The following is a 19,032-nucleotide window of genomic DNA, read 5'->3' as shown; positions in this document are numbered from 1 at the left end:
CCCCCCCCCCCCCCCCCCCCCCGAACAAAGTACGCCTCTCCTTAATCGAGGCTAGACTCCTTTGGAGTCTTAGTCATTTTTTACTGCCTTCGAGAAGGCTTGACTCCATTTTCTTTTTGGAGTCCTTTGTTCGACATTCGAGGATTTGCCTATCTATTGACACGGCTAAGTTTAGGGCATGGCTCTGATACCAATTGTTGAACACAACTCTCTGTAGGAAACACTCGCACTCTTTATTAAGACCAATCGATAAGAGAATACAAGACTCTGTAGAATACTACTAGTTTTTGGATTTCTTATATGAAGACCTAAGTAGGGTTTGGATTTCTTATATGAAGACCTAAGTAGGGTAGAGGGGTCTTTAAATTATAGCCTATGCAATCTAGACCTAACCAATCTAAATCTAGACTTAACAAATCTAAATCTTCTTCCTAAAATATCTAGATCTCTCCTAAAACATCTAGATCTCTTCCTCCTAACATCTCTAGATATCTTTCCTAAAATCTCTACTAAAATAAATATACAATGAGCTCTTACAATTATTGGGCTTGACTCTATTGGGCTAGTGATGATGTTTCAACAGTGGTGACCTATAATGTGTTGTGTCGGACCAAGTCAAGCCCAGGGGTACGATACGAGCCCACCTTGTGGGCCCGTGTGCATGGACGTAGGCCGTGTATGAAGAAGTACCTTGCATCTAATCCTTCCTAAGACTATAAGAGCCCAACGCCATGTTATGTTTATAAAAGATTGGTCTCACTCATATATTGCATGTGTTTACGTATCAAACTTCAACAGTTGGGTCACTTACTCAGTATTTATAAAATACTCAAGACAGGTACTAACTCAATCTCTCCGGTAAAGGTAAAGATCCTATGAACATCAGAAGGTGAACGTTGTGCAGTCCATGGAAGTCAAAATAGACAATAATAGGGCAGTTGAATGTTTTGAATGTTAAATTAGTACCTGAGAGTACATATTTGATTTTAGTCAATTTTGTTACGTGTTTGTGTGAAGCTTTATTTTCCTTTAAAATGGTTGAATTTTAAGTTAGTACATGTCTATTATGAATTTCCGCATTTATGATTTAAGCAGGCATGAGTTGACGTCACTAATTAGCTTAAGAAACTTAGGGGTGTTACATTTTATGTTATGATATGAATGATATATATGTTATGAATCTACGTTGCGATATGAATGATATATAATGCTTGAACCTTCACATATTACACCACGCATATTATGTTAACATGTTCACGTTGGGCCTTACATTGATAAACCATGTATATTAACCAACCATAAAAGATTTGTCCAATATACGTATGTATGTCTAATAGGAATGCTATGTCATGAAAAATAAAATGGATGTATGATTTGCATAATAACTATGTATCATGATTCAAAACTATAGGACCTCATTCATTTCGCATGTCACATGCATCGAGAGACTTTCTCCTTATGATTAGTACACATGTGTACACTTTCTTATTATGTACACTATGATATTATGCATGCTTCTTTCCCTTTGTGGTTTCTGGCAACGTTAGTGTTCGCTAGCTTGCCATCAGACCCTTGAGGTATGCATACGAGTTCACTTAATAGGTCCATGTGCGCATGTGTGTTTCGTGAATAGAAAAGTACTACACATCAAACCTTACTCGAACTTGAAGTAGAGAATAAGGTCAGGATGCCTTAAGAAAAGATAGATCCCATAATGATTGTATGTGATTGCATTTTTTAACCTGAATAGTGGGATTACTTACTAAGTATTTTTGAATAGTCAAGTCACGTGCTACTTCTTTTTGAGGTAAAGGTAAGCAAACAGTGTATGAATGACGATGTCACTGTGGAGACCATGGAAGTGAAGTCAAGGTAGTTGCATTTGCATTTGATGTAGCAGCCCTTAGATTTAATAAGTGTGTTGCATTATTTTAAATTATTGTATTTTGATTTCGGTATTTGTTGGTTTGAATGGTAATCTTTGGTCCATAGCATTGTTTTAGCAAATTATTTTAAAGGATTTCTGCATTTGGTAGTCATGACATGCATGTCGTAGGGACCTTATTTTTTAATGAAAAATTAGAGTCGTTTGACAATGAGTAATCGATTGTACTCGATATATAATCTAATTTTTTTTAATTTTCGTGTATCAAATTGTTTATGTAATAGTTAAAAATAAAAACAAAAGTCCCGGTGGAAGGAATGAAAATAATGACGACTTGTGAGAATTCTCGTGAATCCAAACAAAAGTCCATGCAAGATTGAAGAAAAATACTTCACTCGTTTAATTTAGATCCATCATATGTCATTCCTCCCAGCTTAATTTGAGACACCTTTCACTTATATTTTAGACACTTTCCTAGCAAATGTTTCATAAACTTGTGCGATTAAAAGAAAGTTTAGGAAGACATTAATATTCATTTTGAGATTGTTATATCAATGGTTATTATTTGTTTTACCTAGAGAGCTTGAAATTGGTCATTGCTTCATTTAAGGGTGTAATGCCTCTAAGAATTTGACCTAGATATAGAATTTGAATCTAACTAGCAACGGTCTTGATATTGCCCATCAAAATCAACGACCAGAATTTAATTCAAAGTATTTAGAGTAACTTAATAACAAATTTAAAAGATAACCTCAAGTAGTCGTAGTTTAATTGTGAGAATTTTATGTTATGGTCGTGAAAACTTAGCCAATAAGTAGCTATAGTTTAGTGGCAAGAATTTCATGATGTAGCAATGGAGATTTGAGCCCAAATCCCAGCCACCACAATAATTTTACTCTCATTTACGCGGGAGTCGTACACGTTTTCATTTTCCATAATTATTTTACCTTTTGCGTTTTGTTCACATAGTAAATAACGGAAACAACTTTATTTTCATTGTTGGTCTCAGAAAGGTTTATTCCACAAAAGCAATAAAGATGTGACATTTAGATCATTATTTAATAAGGTGGAGAACAACCTTCCCATCCGTGCAAGAACTCAAATTTGTTTAAAGGATTATTAAACAATGAAAAGCCATTATTACCTGCCAACCATATGCATATTTCATTATCCTATCGATTAGAAATCACCACTCCCCACTTTATTGAAGGTTTTCATTTTTAGTTTCACTCTTTTGAAATTCTACTTAATTTCTTAAGCAATTTATTTATACTCTCTATCATATGAATTTTTACTCGATTCTTAATACAGTAAGAATAAACTACGTAAAAAAAGTAAATAGATATACAACAATTATATTGTTTGAGTTTGTAGGCAAAGGCCAAAACGAAAACACAAACAACAAAAGACTTGTGAATTTCCATGATCTTCATTTCTTTAATGGTGTTGCGACTTATTTTTATTTACATAAAAAATAAAAAATAGGAGAGAGAAAATGCAAGAATAAATAATTTACACGATTGTTTATTATATAATCCTTTACAATAAATGTTATTTAATTATTGTCTTATTATGCCTAGCTAATCATTAAGTAAGTTATGAAAAAAAATATATTTTCTAAGATTTTATCTATTATAATTGCAAAATTAACAAAATATATTTTAATTCAAACCTAACACATTAAACCAATCAACCTTTTTATTTATACTCAATACCAAATATCTAAAAAAAGTTTTTTTCTTTTTTTAACACTAATAAAAAAGTTAATCTAAAAAAAAACTTTTAATTACTAATTTTTCTAAAGATTCTTTTGGTCTTATTTTGAAATCACTATATTCTAATGTCATTTGATGCACACCATTTAAACAATTTTCAAAGCTTTTGAATATTAAAAAAAAAAGAAAAAAAAAAGAAAGAAAAAAGAAAAAAAAATCAAAATCAAATACATTTTCAAAGCTTTCGAGAGCCCAATAACTCTTCATATTCGATCCAAATTGATGTTCTAAAAGTGCCTAAGATTCAAATTGCTTCTGCATGTGTTATATTAACACCATCAATGATGACGGTAGCAACTTTAGACTAATAGACATCTAGGGTCGTTACCATTGGTATCAGAGCTCTAGGTTATAGATTCGGTAGACTTGCCTACGAGATAGGCTTGGCACGTTCCATGGTTTAAACATCGATGTCCTGTCACCGTCAAGTATGTCTTGTATAAGATAAGAAAAAGAAATTTTTTAATTGAAGGTACTTTTTTTGTTTACTAATATTAAATGTAATTTAGTATCAAATATGTTGAGCTCTAACTATATGATTTATGGTAGCATTATGCTCCACCTAGTTGTATTTTTATGAATATGTCATGTTTGCTAAATTATATGTTGTGATTATAATGTGATATGATGCATTTTATATTAGAGAGATATAGAATAGTAGGGAAGATACTAGTGGTGGTTCGAAACCGTTCGTGAGGAAAAAGAAATTTGAACTACAAAAGGTTAGTATTCAAACTCATTGAGTTTTAATGCTTTTGAACATGCTGGCTAATTTACTATAATTGATGCACATAGAGTGCCTAAGATCCAAATTGCTTCTGCGTGTTATAATAACATCATCAAAATGAACCTAAACTGAAAACATAATTTATGAACAAAGGAAACAAAAAGGTATTTAAAAAGAGAGAAGACCCAAAAAGTAGCAAATTCCCTCAACACTGAATATGGATGCCATTCAACACGAGAAAAACACAAAAAATTGAAGAAATGGGGAAGAAGAAATATAAGGGAGATGGGGGGCTTTGGAGGCTTCAAAGGCTGATTATGGTGGGCAAAAATATCTCTAGATGCACTAAATTTTGTCACGTAGCATACATTGGCTAACAAAATAAGCAAGCATCGGAAAATCTATCAATGCTTTTCGATGATTGTCAATTCAGTTGACCTTGTACATAAAATTTTGTGCTTTCAGAGAGATTTTTTCTAACCATGGTAAACAAAATATTGATTCTCATCTTTGCTGCATTTCCATTTATCGTAAAACAAATCATCGAAAGATTTAGAATATGAGTATTGTAGTCTACTAATTCTGGCAGAGTTCTTGACCAACGCGGTGTGTACTAAGTTAGGAACAATGAGTATTCCTGACCTTTGGTACATGATGTTACATGCTGCTAAAGAAATTAGTAGACAGACGGTAGTTGATTGAAAGTGAGTCTTACATACTAGTCCTAAAATTCTAAATAACCATATAGAAGTAACCTAGGCAGACGTAGTTGAAATACCTTTGCAACAGCCCAAAAAATAAAAAAAAAAATAAAAAAAAAAAATTATTATAAACAATAATTATTATTATGTAAAATAATAATAATAATAATAATAATAATAAATTAACAAATAAGTAAATAAAAACAATTATTTCCCGTTTTTCTCTGCAGTCACTCTCCCCAAATAATCTCTCCTCAACACACCTAATAGTTCCTAAAACAGAAAAATGTTAGATTTGAGAAAACAAAATGCCTCACATCAAATTTATAGGAGATGAGTTTATAGAGATGATCAAGATTTATATGAGAGAGAGATTCGAAGTTTCTCGGTAAGTTATATCTCAGATCTCCATTTCTTTCATCTAATTATTTAGTTTTTTTTAGCAATTTACCTGTTAGAAAGATAAGTCATTATGTAAGAAAGATACGTCATGATCTATAGCAGAAAGAAAATAGAATCTATTTAATTGAAAAAGTAACCAACAAAAATATAAAGAAAGGTTTAAACAGATTTAACATATCAGAATTTCTTCCCTCCTCCAAAAACAAACACAAGAAGGTTCACATTTAGTTTTGGTAGTAAGAGATATTTTACTAGAAAGAGATATTGCATTTGAAGAGGTTAGTAGTTTTCCTTTTATTTTATTTAATGATACTAAAAGTCATCATAAACAGAGAGGGATAATAAAAAGAAGGGAAACACAGTAAGAGACAGGGAAAGAAGATTGTGAATATAATCGAAATTAAATGTTAAAGGGTATTAAACACTGTAAGAGAAAATAGAATATCTGGAAACATATATAAATATTCCAAGACCTAACTTAAGCAAAGACTCTACCTTTCGCACCAAGTATAACACATAGATCAACATAAATTAGAGAAACAATTTTGTAGAAATTCAAACTTGAAACTGATGTCATGGACTCACATAGGTTTACTTGGTTTTCAATGGACTTTCATTAAGGATAACGACGGAACATCAACCAAAGGCAACCAAGTAAGTGACCTTACTATCGGTATGGTTATAGTTGCTGTTGACACGTGCTCCGTGGTTCTGCACGTGTCATATATATTGATATGTGTGAATTGTCTGTGGATCGATATGCTTCTTATTTGTTATGTATATGTTATAATATGTGAATTGTTTGATAATAATTATGGTACGATGTGTCCAATGATATGTTTGAGATAGGATACGATAAGGATGGACAAAAAGAAATGTAACGATAGGAGTCAAATACATTCATGAAACATGAAGGTTAGGTTACATACCAGAGTGATATGGATAAGAGAGATTGATGGAAGAATACTATTAGGCTACGGGTAGAAAGGGATAGGTTTGTGATAGATTGATAGAACGATAGCGTTACGATTGATAGAACAATAACGTTAGGTTACGTTCTTGTGATGATATGACTGAGGTACGTTCACGTAATGATATGTCTGTGATAGGTATAAGAACGTTAAGGCTATGATAAGTTAGGAAACGATATGACTACGATTTACGTTATGACTTGTTTATGATATGATACATTGTGATGCAATATGTCATGGTATGATGTGCATATGATGAAATGTTATGTTAAAAGCATAGAGCGTTATGTTAGGTCACTTATATTTGAATGTAAATAGCATGAATTGTATGACGTGAAATACGATAAACTATCTGGAATCATAACCCCGATAGGAATATGTATGAAATGTAAATTGAAAATGAGAATGACATGAAGCATGGAACGTGACAGGAGGGTTATGTTTATTAATGATAAATGTAGAAGTAGGGGGGACCTCATGCATTATGTGTGTTCATGCATCTGGGGGATACCCCTATCCCATAACGAGGGTAGGACGTGAACATCCAATGGCAAGACAACAATCGTTATGCTTGCATAACGCTGCCGTGACGGTTACTAGTTTTAACGGGTCCCGACATAAGGGGCTCCCAGAGTATGCCCACCGGATAAGGAAAGTGGCCCAACGGTGTGCGAACTAGCTGGTGAGCCAATACTCGCAAGTATGAGCTATGTGTGTAGAGTATATGGTACACGTCCACGATTACCCGTTAGGACAGCACCGTAGGGAAAGCGAAACAAAACCAAAGATAGGTCCCATCATTTTATTGCATGTGATTGTTGAATTTATCCCTAATAGTGTGGTCACTTACTAACTATTTCTTTAAATACTCAAGCCATGTGCTACTACATTTTTCGTACGGCTGACAACGGTATCGCAACTCTCAACCATGGCACATGCATAGGGTAATGGTATTTGTTTTCTTAGAATTAGGCTAGACTAGGTTGTTTCTAACTTAAACTCTTATTCATTTTATTTAGTCTTTTGTGGTGTCGTTTTAAAGATGTTTTCGAAACACGTAAGTCCATGGCTGTGTTTTCAGATAAAGGTTATGTTTTATGAAATTTTAATGAACTCTTCCGCATTCAATGTTATGGTACGTATACGATAGCGACCTTAAATTAAGTAGAAAATTGTGGCATGCATATTCTAGTCACTCTAGGTCCCTAAAGAACTAGGGTCGTTACATATAATCTACACTTGAACTTTCTATAACCTTGAGAAAAATCTGTGGCAACTCGCTTAACCAAGGATTCGATTACTGCCTACAAGTAGGTTACTTATTTAGTTGCACTATATATTACTTTTCCTTTTTTGGGGATCACTAATTGTTAGTTAAGGTCATAGAGGAGGGTCGTCTCGAGCAATCAGTTCCATGTGTTATGAGTTGTTGTCCTTAGTTTTTAAATCTCGTTCCAATTTTTATCAATTTTTTCTTTGTCACGTCAGTTCTATGTGTTACGAGTTTTTGTCCTTATTTTTCGAATCTTGTTCCATTTTTATCAAATTTTTTCTTTGTCAGTACGTGTCATGAAAAATGATTTTAAGCCTTGAGTCCATGTTCGTGGATTCTTGAGTCATCAACAAAATCGCTGTAAAATATCGACGTCCTATTCCTAGGCTAGACCATATGCTTGATGAATTGCATGACTCATCTCTATTTACAAAGATTGATTTGAAATCTGGATAACATTAAATTAGAAGGCATAGACGAGATGAATGGAAAAGAGCTTTCAAAACTAAGATTGGATTGTATGAATGACTTGTTATGCCTTCTGGGTTAACTAATGCTCCTAGTACATTTATCTTAATGAATCGCGTTTTGATAGAATATTTAAAAAAACATGTTGTTGTACATTTTGATGATATTTTAATTTATTCAAAGACTTTGTATGAGCATGTAAAGCATGTTAAGTAACTTTTGATTATGCTTAGGAAAGGGAAAGTTTATGCTCATTTTAATAAGTGTAGTTTTTGCATGGAAAAAGTTAATTTTCTTGGCTTCATAATTCGTAAAAATGGAGTAGAAGTAATTTCTTGCTAGCGGAAGAAATCCTTAATTTGAAGGAAAAGAGATTGTAGATAGGATTTTGAAACTTACCCCTAATTTGAGCCCAAAATAGATTTTTTTGAATTTGGCTTGTTCTTGAGGTTATTTCTCTTCGTTGTCTTCTATGGAAACATTCTTTGGAGATGCAATTGGGATTGTCCTTGCTTGACGTATTCTCATGTATCGACGAATTGGATTGGGGGAAGATTTCTTGGCACTTTCAGCATTGTAAGAACAAGTTTGAAGAGAAATGGTGTAGAATTGCTCTTGAATTTTGAAGAAATCTCAGAGAAGGAGACCCAAAATCTAAAAGCTTATTGCCTACTATTGGGAGCTCGATTGTTGTTCTAAACTATAGCCTAAACTTTCAACTTTACAGGGGAAGCTTAAACCGACATTGAGAACTTCAGAATCACTATGATTTTGATATTGAACTTTCTGAATAATCCGTAAAAAAATATCTACACTAGTCAGAGGAAACATACTTTTATCCCTTTTTATTCAGGGTTCTTATAACCATCTACTCTAGTTTTCTATTAAACAATATCGTCACACATACATGACATTACTACTATGCATGAAAAAAATCATTTACAACATTTCATAAACGGTGCTATGGACTTTAATGTTCATAATGAACTCATTAAAACAATATTGTTATGAACAACATAGTGGAAAACATATAACATTAGTTTAAATAAAAATAAAACAATGCCCTGATCTAACCTAAGGATCACTAAAAATAACATGAATGCAATTACCGTAACTTTGGTTTCTTGGCCTTGAGCGCAACGTTGTCATCCGTAAATGGGTATCTTACCTTTACTTTAAAATAAGAGTAGCATGTGGTTTGAGTACTTTAATAAATACTCAGTAAGTAATCCCACTATTACGGTCGGAATATGAATCACGTGTAATATAGTGGGACCTATCCTTTCATAAATACATTGTGGCATGGGCTTGGGCTTTGCTTTTCAGTCCGAGCAGAGTTGAATATGTTGTACTTCCCTACACACGACTCATGAATGTGCACATTGACCACCAGGTGGGTTGGTATAAGAGTACTCTATGGGTTTGCCTGGTCGAGCTTGTGCACACTCACACTACCAAATACCATGAAGGGAAAAGACCAGCATAATATCATAAGGGACATAAATATTATAAGGTATGTGTTTGTACTAATCATAATGGGGAAGTATCTCGATGCACCTCCCATATAAAATGCATGAGATCCCTAACATTAAAACACAACATAACGTTCCTATGAGACATACATACTTGATTCTTGTCATATTGTTCATGATTAACAATACATGGTTTTTCTAATGTTTCATAGGCATAGGGTGTACGAAACATAATATAGAAGTATCTTGATGCACGTGGTATACAAAATGCATGAGGTCCCATAACATCAAAGCATGACATATATTCATGGCGCTAGTCATACCTCAAATCTATTCCTAGCATAGTGTTCCTATAAGATATAAATACTTGATTCATTTCATATTTTTAATAATTAACAATACATGATTTTCTAATGTCTCATGATCCTAGAATAGTGTATATGATATCATAGCGTAACTTGTATGCAACATATCGTATATCATATCATATACATAACATAGTATATGTCATACAATTATAAAACACGATATGTGCAAGGGCCACAGGTAGCGATGTCCATTCCCCGTCATCATCCCCACCATCTACTTCATTCTCCATTTCCATGAAATTCTCTATTTTTTTGTGTGCGGATCAAGGTAAGGGATTCATGGCAAGGAAGTGGCAGGGATTGGATTCCCCATGGATAATTTTAGTGGGATTTAAATTCAAGAGTAAGTCTTGGAGGGTAAGGCCAAGAGTTTTGAAGATGAAAGGCCAAGAATCTTTATAGGAATAATGACTTTTTAAGGGTTAGGAACAGTGGCATTGTTATGTCTATATTTAATTTTAGAAAACCTTATAAATACAATTGTTATTACTATCGTGGTAAAGTAGAGTAGAGTAAAAAAAGAAAAGGAACAGAGAAGAAATAGAAGGTTTTTTCAGAGTGTTCTTTGTCTCCTTCTAATATTAGTGTGTGGGACTTATTTCACAAAGTTATGAGTTTTCGTTAACAAAATTATATCAAGCCAATGACGAATGTGGGTCAAATTCCGCTACCGCAACTAGTGAAGACAAACTACGGGAATTGAAGCATTAATATGAAAGCTTTTCTCGGTTCTCAAGATGCATGGGAGGTTGTTGAAGAAGGGTTAGAAGAACCAAAAGATACCACAGATTATACAGCGGCACAAAACAAGACGTTAAAAGAGGTGCGATCAAAAGATAAGGCGTCACTATACATGTTGTTTCGAGCCGTTGACGAGTCGGGCTTTGAGAAGCTTGCCAATGCAACTACTTCAAAAGAAGCATCAGAAACTTTAGGAAAAGTGTTCAAAGGAATCGATCGAGTCAAGCAAGTGCGTCTCCAAACTCTTCGTGGAAAGTTGGAGAGCATGAGATGAAGGAGTCAGAAAGTGTATCTGACTACATCACGCATGTACAAACTCTGGTTAACCAACTCAACCGAAATGGAGAAATGTTAGCTGAGACTCGGGTTTTGGAGAAGATTTTAAGGTCATTAACCAACAACTTTGAGAATGTTGTATGCGCGATAGAAGAGTTAAAGGACCTAGCAACATTCACAGTCGACGAGCTAGCCGGTTTTCTCGAGGAACACGAGCAACGTAAGAAGAAGAAGGAGGAAACACTTGATCAATCACTTCAAACCAAGGCGTCAATCAAAGATTAAAAGGTACTCTACTCTCAAAATTTTGAAGGTAGAGGTTTTGACAGTGAAAGTAGTAAAAATGGTCATGGTGCTCAAGGAAGTAGTCATGAAGGATAATATAAGAAGAAGGGACAGCCGAGCCAAGCAAATTGGCATGGATGAGAACGCAATCGAGGAAGAGGCGGCCGATCAATTTACTCCAACATTCAGTGCTACAAATGCCACAAATATGCACTATGCAAATTATTATAACTCCGACAAATGTTACAATTGTGGTAGAGGGACATTTTGTAAAAGATTGTCAAGCAGATAAAAAGGTGGAAGAAAAAATAAACCTAGCCTTGGTGACGCAACAAATGAAGGTCTTAAGTCTTCTCTTGATGGCTCAAAATGAAGATTTGAAAGCGTAAGAACACGGCGGAGAAAAAGCCGATGGCGGTAGATGTGAGGCGGTGAAAACCGTTGGAAACGAGGGGATACACAACGAATTCGGCAAAATTGCAATATTGAAGATGAGAAAATCGAAGGAATCTGGATTGAACACGCAATCGGCGAACGAGCCAAAGAAACTTCCAGATCATCAGAAGGAGAATAAAGATTTAAAGCAACAACCAAAATCTGCCGTAGATAAATCTATGGAGAAGTCTTAGTTGTAGACATTGAAATTCCTGAACGAGCGCATTTTGAAGGAGAAAGTAGAGATTGAAAAAGAAAAGAATGCTTTTAGAATTGGAGATTGAAAGCTTAGAGAAGGAAGGGCTGAGCTGAGTGAGAGTTCTTTCTATCTCAAAGAGGAGAAGAAAGATAATGGGAAAGTAAAGAATTGAAGAAGTATGGAGAAAGAGAGGAATGCTACTGATAAGTCATGGGTTCAAAACCAAGGTGCGTGTTGGAAAGTGAAATTCTTTACATTGAAGTGTGGCACCATACGGATCGAGTTGAACATCCTTCTAGTCAAACTTGGTTAGACATGGGCGTGGGTCGGAAGAGCTATCGCGTGTCGAATATCGAGTGGAGCCGAGTCACTTTACAACAAGCCTGACACGTTATTCCACCTAATCGTCAATACGTGTCCCTCAAGCTGTCTGACACGCTTTCCCTCCCGCAAGTTGACACGTGGCCGCTTTCCCTCCTGCAAGTTGACACGTGACACGCTTTCCCTCCCGCAAGTTGACACGTGGCTTGCCGGCTGTCTGACGCGCTTTCCTTCCCACAAGTTGACACATGGCTTGTCGAAAATTTTTCTCTCATGAGAGTTGCAATACTGAATCTGGCCTTCAAAGTGAGTTCATTAACCTCCATGTTCGTGAAAAGACTCTGAGAAATCCAAGAATTTCATCTTTCTTAAAAGAACATACCGAACGGCCAAAATAAGTTCATTTACCTCCTTCTTGTTCCTGAAAGAACTCTCCGAAATCCTCGAATTTCATCCTTCATTGAAGAACATATCGAACGACTCAGATCTAAAGAAAACTTTTGAACGACCGTATCATCGGTTTAAAGTTCGTAATGTTGTAACCCCGTATCATGAAAAGATATTAAGAATTAATAAAACTTGGCCTATGTAATTGTCGAACCTACGACCTTCACGTTTTTAACACTATAAACTTATAACTGAGCTAATTGGGCATAAATTTTATGCACGTTATAGATCATTAGCTCCTAATCCAGCCAATCGAGTTTCGTTTATATAACTTTATGCATAATAAACTTAAAAAAGTCATTATCTTCTAAAGTTTATAGTGTTTTAACTCGTATCATGAAAAGATATAATTAAAAATGAGGGAAATTGGCCCATGCAATTGTCGAATCTGTGACCTTCACTTTATTAGCACATAGCTCTAACCAACTAAGCTAACAGGCCATAGATTTTCTCGCCTGACAATGCGCCTGACGCGTTATTCCACCCAATCGTCAATACGTGTCCCTCAAGCTGTCTGATACGCTTTCCCTCCCACAAGTTGAAACATGGCTTGCCGGCTGTCTCACGCGCTTTCCTTCCCACAAGTTGACACGTGGCTTGACGAAAAATTTTCTCTCGTGAGAGTCGAAATATTGAATCTGGCCTTCAAAGTGAGTTCATTTCTCTTTATTTGTTAAAAGACTCTAAGAAATCCTCGAATTTCATCTTTCGTAAAAGAACATATCGAACGGCCAAAACTAGTTCATTTACCAACTTCTTGTTCATGAATTGACTCTCAGAAATCCTCTAAAGAAAAATTGTGAACGGTCGTATCATCGGTTTAAAGTTCGTACTGTTGTAACCCCGTATCATGTAAAGATTTTATTAAAAATTAATAAAACTTGGCCTATGTAATTGTCAAACCTACGACCTCCACGTTTTTAACACGACAATCTTACAAACTGAGCTAATTGGGCATAGATTTTATGCACATTATAGATCGTTAGCTCTTAATCCAGCCAATCGAGTTTCGTTTACATAACTTTATGCATAATAAACTTAAAAAAGTCATTATCTTCTAAAGTTCGTAGTGTTTTAACTCGTACAATGAAAAGATATAATTAAAAATGAGGGAAATTGACCCATGCAGGTGTCGAACCTGCGACCTTCACATGATGCTCTAACCAACTGAGCTAATAGGCCATAGATTTTCTCGCCTGACAATGCGCCTGACTTGTTATTCCACCCAATCGTCAATACGTGTCCCTCAGGCTATCTGACTCGCTTTCCCTCCCGCAAGTTGACACGTGGCTTGCCGGCTTTCTCACGCGCTTTCCTTCCCACAAGTTGACACGTGGTTTGCCGTAAAATTTTCTCTCATGAGAGTCGCAATACTTAATCTGGCCTTCAAAGTGAGTTCATTTACCTCCTTGTTCATGAAAAGATTGAGAAATACTCGAATTTCATCTTTCGTAAAAGAACATATTGAACGGCCAAAATAAGTTCATTTACCTCCTTCTTGTTCCTGAAATGACTCTCAGAAATCCTCGAATTGTGAACGGTCGTATCATTGATTTAAAGTTCGTAATGTTGTAATCCCGTATCATGTAAAGATATTATTAAGAATTAATAAAACTTGGCCTATGCAATTTTCGAACCTACGACCTCCACGTTTAACTCGTATAATGAAAAGATATAATTAAAAATGAGGGAAATTGGCCCATGCAGGTGTCGAACCTACGACCTTCACATTATTTGCACAATGCTCTAACCAACTGAGCTAATAGGCCATAGATTTTCTTGCCTGACAATGCGCATACCGTGTTATTCCACCCAATTGTCAATACGTGTCCCTTAGGCTCTCTAACATGCTTTCCCTCCCGTAAGTTGACACGTGGCTTGTCGGCTGTCTCACGCGCTTTTCTTCCCACAAGGACATTGAAACGACGTGACTGAGGAAGAACAGAACGTTGGATTGGGTAAGGAAGACAGAACGTTGGATTTTTGAACCCTCTCAGATTTGAGTGTTTACGCCCTTACGAACCAAACAAACACCATAAACGAGATTAGGGGGAGGAGGAGACTAAAAAATGGAGGAAAAAGGACATTGAAACGACGTGACCGAGGAGAGAGAGTCGCCGAAAAATTCTCTAGTAATCGGGGTGAGGGAAACAAAGTCCGACACGAGATCCGACTCACAACCCAAAACTCACAGGCAACCCTAACCGATGTGAGGGGTGGAGAAGATGAAGTCCACCTGGTCTGACCAAAACTCGAATACCCGCAACCTCATTATAGCCAAGCAACCCCATACCTAGTTTGCTCCAGTAACCTAAAATACAAAGCTTTGACCCAACAATGCAATCAGATACCAACTAGCAACCAGTCAAGTAGTCTACTTCCTCTGTGCTTGGTCCAAAAACCCACATTCAAACAAAAAATACACAGAACACGGTCTAACCCATGATCCACTACACCAACTTGTGTGCCCACATGAACATTCAAGACCCATGCCTCGACCCACTTTGCGACTTGCTCATGTGTTAATGTCCCTCAATGACAGGGTCACTAATGCATACACCGGCCCCTTCGGCTTAGCTTCTCAGAATTTTAGGTTAAAAAACGACATATTTGGCTTGATTTGACATTTTTGACATGAACCTTTACATTTTTTACCTTTCCGAAGCTGATTTTTTTTTAACATAGGTAATTATGAATCAATTAATAGAGGTCCTAGTGGACAGTTATATCAAGGACGCCAGTGTATTCTAGGCTCACAAATCATCATTTGTTATGCACTCAGGTAGTATAGAAAATCAGAGTGTTCTTGAGATTCAGGCGTAAGGGTAAACTTGTACAATACTAACTTTTGTAGAAGCTTGGAAGCCATTTTAAATCTCTAGTGAGTTCAAATGATTTCAATAATGATAAGCTATTGTATTTTTATTTTACCTTTATTTGAGTTGTCAGAAGTGGGATTTGAACGCACACCCTCTATCTATTCTATATAACTATTTTTATAAAAAATAGCACTTTATAAAACAAAACCTTTCTAAGTTATAAAAGTTGGATTTCAACCCACGGACTCACAAGGACCAAAACTTGAGTCCTAAAGCCTTCAACCACTCAACCATCTTAACTATTTATTATGAGACCTAACACTGGTTGAAGAGTGGAATGAAGCAATCCTTATAAGGGTGTGGAAACCTCTCTCTTAAAGATGCGTTTTAAAACTTTTAAACATACACGATACGTAACATGCCAAAACAAACAATATCTGCTAGCAATTGGAGAGGGACACAAAACATTAACTATAAGGTTGTGGATATCTCTCCCTAGTAGACATATTTTAAAATCGTGAGGCTGCTGGTGATACGTAATTAGCCAAAGTAGACAATATCAGAGGTGGGCTTGGTTTGTAACAAATTGTATTAGAGTTAGTCATTGGGTGGTGTGCCAACGAGATTGCTGGGAACACAAGGAGGTGGATTGTGAGATCCCACGTCGGTTGTGGAGGGGATGAAACATTTTTTATAAGCATGTGGAAATCTCTTACTATTAGACGTGTTTTAAAACTGTGAGGTTGTCAACGATATGTAATGAGTCAAAGTAGACAATATCTAGGCTAATACTCATAATTTGTTGGAATAGTTCAGTTGGTTAGAGCGTATGATTGTTAACCATAAGGTCGGAGGTTCATCTCTCTTTTTATCAATGGGAATGAATCATTCCATTTTAGTATATGGAAAAATTTAACCCTCCAACCAAAGTGGACAATGTCATATAATTATGTAGGTTCGTGATTCCTTACATTGTTACAGTCTTAATCTAGCATTCTTAATAATAATATTGTGTTCTTTTTAGGGGTAGCTTCAATACAAAAACATAATGTAAAAAATATTTTAGCATAAAGCAGTTACATCATGCATGTTCTAGTGACTCTAGGTCCCTAGAAAACTAGGGTCGTTACATATAATCTACACCTAAACATTGTATAACCTAAAGAAAAACCCATGACAACTCGCTCGATCAAGGACTCGATTACCGCCTACAAGTAGGTTACTTATTTAGTTGCACTAGATATTTCTTTTCCTTTTTGGGTGATCACTAATTGTTAGTTAAGGTCATAGAGGAGGGTCGTCCCAACCCATCAGTTCTATATGTACAAGTTGTTGTCCTTAGTTTTCGAATCTCGTTCCAATTTTTATCAAATTTTTCTTTGTCACGTCAGTTCTATGTGTTACGAATTATTGTCCTTAGTTTTCGAATCTCCTTTCAATTTTTATGAAATTTTTTCTTTGTTAGGATGTGTCATGAATAATGATTTGAAGTCTTAGAAAGTTGAGTTATTAAAGTTGTGCTTTGAAGTTATTACAATTCTTATATGCTTAAAAAATCATGTCGTGACAATTTTAAATCTCCAGTGAGTTCAATTGATTTCAAAAAATGATATGCTATTGTATTTTTATTTTACCTTTATTTGAGAATTGTCAGAAGTGGGATTTGAACCCATGCCCTCTAATCCCGCATTGGTTTGAGAGGAGAATGAAAGAATAACTTATAAGTGTCTGTAAACATCTCTAGTAGCGTGTTTTAAAACTGTGATTCTAACGACGATTTGTTACGGTAAAAAATGGACAATATTTTTTAGTGTTTGAAAATGGGAACGAAGCATTCCTTAGAATAGTGTGGAAACCTCTCCTTAGTAGACTCATTTTAGAATTGTGAGGCTGATGATGATATGTAATGGGCAAAATCGGACAATATTTGTTAGCGGTGGGTTTGGGCTATTACGAAAGCTATCAAAGTAAGTCACCAAGCGTTGTGCCAGCAAGGACATTGGGCCCCCAAGGAGAGTGTATTGTGAGATCCAACATTGGTTGGAGAGGGAATGAAACATTCCTTATAAGGATGTGGTGGGCTTGAGCTATTACAAAGAATTAGCTGGAATAGCTCAGTTGGTTAGAGCGTGTGGCTGTTAACCACAATGTCGGAGGTTCAAACCCTCCTTCTAGCGATGGTAATAAGTCGTCTACCTAATCTATATGAATTTTAAGGTAAATTAGAGAAGGTAGGTTATATATTTGCTTATTATGTTATAACTTGTTAGGATGTGACAAGATATAAAAGTATGGTACTTATGATATTGTATACCCCACAATGCTATGTGCACTCCCTTCCCTCCATGGTATACCAATAGTGTGAGTGTATGCTAGTTGAAGCCCAAGTCAATGGGTATGTATGCGAGCTCACATGGGACCAAATGTGTGTGTATGTAAGTCATGAGTAGAGAAGTATGCACATCAAATTCTGCCCGGACACGAATATGAGACCAAGGCCATGAAATGATATTTTATGATAACCATGATTTCATGTGTTTGCGTGAGTAGAGAAGTAGTGGAGTTACTTAATGAGTATTTCTTAAAATACTCAAGACATGCACTGCTCTTATTTTTTAGGTAAAGGCAAGGCACCTCTGCACAAATGACGATGTCGAGATGACGACCATGGGATCCAACGTACACAACACTAGTGAGATAGAGGGGTAGGATAAACGTACAAAGACGGTTAACATCATGAGAAAGAAGAAGAAGAAACAAGATGTAGACAACGAGTTTTGATACGGAGGAATGAAGAAAGGAAAATGCATGGAAACGAGTGGAGAAGACGAAGTCCACCTGCTCGGACCCAAACTCGAATACCCGCAACCTCATTCCTGTCAAGCAACCCCATACCCAGTTTGGTCTAGTAACTAGATACCCACCAACAATCAGTCTAGTAGTCTAGTTCCGTCTACCTGCTCGGACCCAAACTCGAATACCCGCAACCTCATTCCAGTCAAGCAACCCCATACCCAGTTTGGTCTAGTAACTAGATACCCACCAACAATCAGTCTAGTAGTCTAGTTCCGTCTACCTACTCGGACCCAAACTCGAATACCCGCAACCTCATTCCAGTCAAGCAACCCCAAACCCAGTTTGGTCTAGTAACTAGATACCCACCAACAATCAGTCTAGTAGTCTAGTTCCGTCTACCTGCTCGGACCCAAACTCGAATACCCGCAACCTCATTCCAGTCAAGCAACCCCATACCCAGTTTGGTCTAGTAACTAGATACCCACCAACAATCAGTCTAGTAGTCTAGTTCCTATGTGCTTTGCCCAAAACCCACATTGAAGCCCAAATACACAGAACACAACCCAACCCACGGATCCACTACACAGACCTGTGCGCCCACATGAACATTCAAGACCTGCGCCTCGAACCACTTTGCAACCTGCTCATATGTCATTGTCCCTCAGCGATAG

The 19,032-nt window shown here is 36.1% G+C and overlaps 1 non-coding gene across 1 annotated transcript; it reads left to right on the top strand.

Annotated features, from left to right (window-relative positions):
- The first annotated feature begins 17,668 nt into the window (after positions 1-17,668).
- TRNAN-GUU lies at positions 17,669-17,742 on the top strand. The gene has a single exon. It is a non-coding gene; the product is annotated as a tRNA-Asn (tRNA).
- The last annotated feature ends 1,290 nt before the right edge of the window (positions 17,743-19,032 follow it).

This window comes from Cucurbita maxima, unplaced genomic scaffold, assembly GCF_002738345.1.
Source record: "Cucurbita maxima cultivar Rimu unplaced genomic scaffold, Cmax_1.0 Cma_Scf00055, whole genome shotgun sequence".
Classification (NCBI taxonomy): Eukaryota; Viridiplantae; Streptophyta; class Magnoliopsida; order Cucurbitales; family Cucurbitaceae; genus Cucurbita; species Cucurbita maxima.
Note: the sequence above shows the minus strand (reverse complement) of the source record. Positions and strands in the feature narration are given on the sequence as shown.